A 5,904-nucleotide genomic window follows, 5' to 3' on the forward strand; every position below is an offset into this window, starting at 1 on the left:
CCTTGCATTTGGAGCATAGAAGTTCAGAATTGAGAGTTCTTCTCAGCAGATTTTTCCTTGGATGAATATGAAGTGTCCTTCTTTATCCTTTTTGAAAACTTTTGGTTGAAAGTCGATTTTATCTGATATTAGAATGGCTGTTCCAGGTTAATTCTTGGGACCATTTACTTGGAAAATTGTTTTCCAGCCCTTTACTCTGAGGTAGTGTCTGCCGTTGACACTGAGATGCATTTCCTGTATGCAGCAAAATGTTGAGTCCTATTTATGTATCTACTTTCTTAGTGTCTTTTTATTTATGGAAATGGAGTCCATTGATGTTAAGAGATATTAAGAAATAGTGATTGTTGCTTCCTGTTATTTTTGATGTTATTTTTATGATTGTGTGGCTATCTTCTTTGGGGTTTGTTGAAAGATTACTTTCTTGCTTTTTTATTTTTTTATTTATTTATTTTTTTGTTCCTACCTTGTTTAATTTTTTTTATCATAAATTGTATTTTAATTGCACTTATATTACAGGATTAATTTCTTTTTTTATTCGATATAATTTTTTATTTACATTTCAAATGATTTCCCCTTTTCTAGCTCCCCACTCCCCGAAAGTCCCATAAGTCTCTTTCTCTTCCCCTGTCCTCCCACCCACCCCTTCCCACTTCCCCGTTCTGGTTTTGCCGAATACTGCTTCACTGAGTCTTTCCAGAACAAGGGGCCACTCCTCCTTTCTTCTTGTACCTCATTTGATGTGTGGATTATGTTTTGGGTATTCCAGTTTTCTAGGTTAATATCCACTTATTAGTGAGTGCATACCATGATTCACCTTCTGAGTCTGGGTTACCTCACTTAGTATGATGTTCTCTAGCTCCATCCATTTGCCTAAGAATTTCATGAATTCATTGTTTCTAATGGCTGAATAGTACTCCATTGTGTAGATATACTTTCTTGCTTTTTTTAAGGTGTAGTTTTCTCCCTTGTGTGTCATTTTCCATCTATTATCCTTTGTAGGGCTGGATTTGTGGAAAAATATTGTGTAAATTTGGTTTTTGTCATGGAATATCTTGGTTTCTCCCTCTATGGTAATTGAGAGTTTTGCTGGGTATTGTAGCCTGGGCTGGCATTTATGTTCTCTTAGGGTCTGTATGACATCTGCCCATCTAGCTTTCTTCTAGACTTTTCTCTGGAGAGAAGTCTAGTGTAGTTCTGATAGGTCTGTCTTTATATGTTGCTTGACCTTTTCCCCTTACTGCTTGTAATATTCTTTCTTTGTTTAGTACATTTTGTGTTTTGACTATTATGTGACAGGAGGAATTTCTGTTCTGGTTCAGTCTGTTTGGAGTCCTGTAGGCTTCTTGTATGTTAATGGGCATCTCTTTCTTTAGGTTAGGGAAGTTTCTTCTATAATTTTGTTGAAGATATTTGCTGGCCCTTTAAGCTTGAAATCTTTGCTCTCTTTGGTTTTCTCTCTCTCATATATATATATATATATATATATATATATATATATATATATATATATATATTAATGTGTCATAGTATATATGACAATTAATCCTATAAATTTGAAGGCACAGTACAATAAAAATCTTCAAATAAACCATCTGACATTTCTGTTCATATTTATGATGGCATTTTTTTTAGTGTGTGTGTGTGTGCATGTGTTTGTGGTTTGGTTTTCCTAATAATAAAGGAGGAGACTTAGAACTGTTGGGCTGATATATATTTGGGGGGTTGAGGGGTTTCGCATTCCCACCTCACCCATACACCACCAAGGTGAACAGGAAGAAGTGAAGGAAATGCCCACAGCAAAGGTTCATAATCTTGAATGCAAAAAAGAAAGGAGGAAGAGGGGGGAGGGGATGAAAATACAAACCCTATAATACAACAGGGTGGGATGGCATAGGGATGGGACAGACATGTAGCTGAGGTGTGGGATGGGCCACCGGGGGTGTGGAGCACTGTAATTGCCCCACATTCTTTTCTCTCTTTGATGCTATTTTCATAGTTTCCAGGCTGAGAAGCCCTTTCAGAAGATGGGACAGAAGAAAAGGGTCAGGGCCACAGTTGGCCCCCCAGCTGTAGCTATTGTAGGCAGACTTGTTGGCAGACTTCTGCAGGATGGAGCTGATCTGGCTAAGTTGCCCGCTGCCCATCTGGCCATCCTGCTGCAGGTGATGGTGAAGGATCTGAGAGTGTGCTGCTGATGTGGGGTCAGAATATGCATAAAGGGGGCAAATGGGTAGGCAGCAGCTATGGTTGGATTGATGGGCCCTTTACTTCCTAGGGCTGAAGGCAAGTTGAAGGAGGCATCAGGAGTACTGGAATGAAGCCCTTGTTTCTCAAAGGACTGCTGGGTTTTGGAGTACACAAAACCCGAGATATCTGGCACATGGGCGTGTTACTGGAGGTGACTGATCCTTAGTGTTGTATCCATGAAATCCATATCCACTTGGCTGTTGGAAAGGGCATTCACACTGACATTCACACCATGCTGCTTGGAAGAAGTAGGAGCCACAGGGAGGCCGGGGACCCCTGTGTAGTATGGCAGGCTGGTGTAACTATAGCCAGAAGGCAGCACTGGGTTCAGGAATGTCTGCTAATGTGGTATGGTGAGTTTGTCTGGTTCTGTTGGGGTTGGGCTAAGGTTGTGGCTGGGGCTGGGCAGGAGGCATCCTCTCAGCCGAACTTGGTGAGGTCACCAGAGTAAGGGTTGCTGGCCAGGCTACCATCCTCCCAGTAAGTGGAGTGGTGGGTGTGGGAAACAGGATACTGTAGAAATCCAATGGAAATCTTGTTTGGCACATGTGTAAATTATCATAACCATATACTTGTGGCAGGGAAGGCATGCAACAGCCCCAGAGCCATAATATACTGATTAGGCAACAATGGCAGGACTCCAGGAGGAAGGTTGGGAAGAGCTTTTCCTGAAATTGTAGCAACTGAGCTTCAAGTTGAGGCTGTGACAGTAGAGTTGCTGCCCAGGCTAAGGCCCAGACTACTGCCACTATTCAGACTGGAGAAGACACTGACCACTGGAGGAGGTGCAGAGACAGTACTGGATATGGTAGAGAAAGTGCTGGAGGAAGAATGTAGATTTGCCTCACTTTCCACACTTGTATGCAGAAGAGTGGATGTCGAAGTATGCCCAGAAGATGTTGATGAGGAAAGGGTATTCTGCTGTGTAGATAATGCACTGCTATGTTGTATGTGGGTAGTAATTGGAATCTCCTCACTATGTCTCAAGCCACTTAAGGAGGATGAATGCTGATTGGTTGTCACCAGGAAGGAAGTTGCAGGTACTGTTTCATTGAGAGATGGTATACTAGAAGTGGAAGGTAGAAGGTGATTCAGATTTCACTGCAGAGCCTGTAGCACCTTCAACAGATTACGTGGTCTGTAACTGCGTGACCTGCATGGAGCCGAAACCATTCTTAGCCTGAGTCAGGTCCTTTTGGGGTGATGAAGAGATAGAACTGGTATACCACCACATCTATGTGGCTCTGTTCATACAGAGGGCCTTGAGCATTATTTTGGGAGGTATAAGTTGTAGACTGAATCAGGTCACACTGATAACCAGACTCCTGACTCTGATTAGATGAAACTGTAGACTCACTGGCCATGCTGGTATACAGGCTACTAGGAGCCTGATTTGAAGAGGTGATCGTGGTAGCGATGGACTCATAATCAGAAATGACAGGCTCTGACCCAAACTGCAATGCCCCAAACTGTAGATTTAGCCCAGGCATCTCCACAGCCAGAGCAGGAATCTTAAACCTCAAGGAAGTTTTTCTTCTTTTGCTTTTTCAGTTTTTGTTGAGCCGACTGAGGGCTGGGGGATTGGTTGTCTGAAGATCCCGGAGACATCTGTGGAGTGAGGTGGATTTGCTTGGCAGAGGAGAAGAGGGAAGAGAGGTGGTGCAGCTGTTGGGGTAGCCACTGCAGGTGGCTTCCCTTAAAGGAATACCTCTATCATGGTTGAAGATGGGGTGAATGCCTGGTACTTTGTAAAAGGACTGTTAACTGTTGAGTCATTTGCACTCTTCAAATCATACTGCACCAGTGACAGTGATTATATTGTCGAGCCCCTATCCCAAGAGGAAGTAGTGGTGCTTCTAGACTGAGAATGTTGAGCTGCCAGTTGCGCAAGGGCCTGCACAGTCTTGAATTTCTCCAAGAACTGGGAGCCTGTTGTACTGCCACCTTTAGCTTCCCCCAACATGCTCACCATGCTATGATGAGAAAATGTATTCCCTGAAGCAGGCTGTGATATGGCATTCTGCTTCGAATTACTAAACACCAGAGGCTGAGCCAGAGAAGGAGCCTGAGATGGATCCAGATTAGGTGAATCATTCTCCATTGAAGACGTTGTCTTCCCCAACAGAACAACAAAGTCAATTCTATGACCAGCAGAGATTGTCACATTCTCCACAGGCAGAGGTATTGAAGACACATTAGAGGCAGTAAATATCTTGGTCTCAGAAAGATCTTCATTCCAATCTTCAGTTCCCCGCTCTTCTGTTGCAGTCCTCCATGCACAAGGAGCAGTCTCAAATTTTCAGGGATAATTTGACCCCTCAACCTCAATCAAATCAAGTCTTGTTCCATCATCTGGTTCAAAGTGGCCAGTGTTGTTCCATGTATTGCCACTGCTATTGCCATAGTTATCATCATTGTTGACTGGCTCTGCATAATCAGCTGGGTTAAAGGTTCCCATTCCTTGAGCAGAAAACCTTCCTTCTCCCCTACAAGAACTACCTCTGCCCCAGTCACAGCCTCTTTTGCCTCTGTCTGTACCTCTCCCAGAAGTCCCTCCACTCTTAGTGCCATCCAATCTGTTTTCCTGGCCCAGAAACTCTCATCCACAGCTGGTACCTCTCCCCCATCTTGGTGGCCCACCACATTTCTAACTATAGTCTCTGCTCCAGTCTCGATTTTCTTTTCCTTCTTCATTAATTCAGTTTGTCCACCATCCTTCTGCCCTGAGACTCCTTTCTTCTTCCCAACCATCTCCCAGGAATTCATGTCTGGATTTCCTCCCAGGAAAAATTGATGGCTCTGTTGACATTTCCATTGCAGTCATGCAAAGCAATCACACATTCATCCTGGGTTTTGCCTGTGATATCAATTGTTTCACCTTTTCCTCAAAGTCAGCATGATTATGGTCCAAAATCACTTGTGCAAGTCGAATTTGTTCTGCAGTGGCTTATGGCTGCTGCTTGTGCTTGTCTGGTTTTGGTTTTGAGGTTGTTCACAGTTTCCCCGGGCTCGGTTAGTGCCCACCGGTGTCATCATTTACAGTATATACAAATAACAGTATTTACAAGGAAGAATACTGGTCCTGCTTCATTGCAATTGCCACTGCCAACACCGCTGCTGCACTCCTGAAACTTTACCTCAGTCTCCTCCCCTTTGCTCTCTTCTATACCTACAATTCTTAGGTTTGGTATTCTCATTGTGTCCTGGATTTCCTGGATGTTTCGGGTTAGAAGCTTTTTGCATTTTGCATTTTCTTTGACTGTTGTAACAATGTTTTCTATGGTATCTTCTGCATCTGAGATTCTTCTATCTCTTGTATTCTGTTGGTGATGCTTGTGTCTGACTCCTTATCTCTTTCCTAGGTTTTCTATCTCCAGGGGTGTCTCCCTTTGTGATTTCTTTATTGTTGCTATTTCCATTTTTAGATTCTGGATGGTTTTGCTTACTTCCTTCACCTGTTTGGTTGTGATTTCCTGTAATTCTTTAAGAGATTTTTGTGTTACCTCTTTAAGGGCTTCTACCTGTTTACCTGTGTTCGCCTGTATTTCTTTTAGGGAGTTATCTGTGTCCTTCTTAAAGTCCTCTATCATCATCATGAGATATGATTTTAAATCATAGTCTTGATTTTCTGGTGTGTTGGAGTATTCAGGGCTCACT

General features: G+C 43.0%; 1 pseudogene; it reads right to left on the bottom strand.

Moving 5' to 3' along the window:
* Positions 1-1,865: 1,865 nt before the first annotated feature.
* On the bottom strand, positions 1,866-5,283 carry LOC127667386 (ubiquitin-associated protein 2-like; annotated as a pseudogene).
* Between the last annotated feature and the right edge of the window lie 621 nt (positions 5,284-5,904).

The sequence above is a fragment of the Apodemus sylvaticus genome, chromosome 17, assembly GCF_947179515.1.
Source record: "Apodemus sylvaticus chromosome 17, mApoSyl1.1, whole genome shotgun sequence".
Taxonomy (NCBI): domain Eukaryota; kingdom Metazoa; phylum Chordata; class Mammalia; order Rodentia; family Muridae; genus Apodemus; species Apodemus sylvaticus.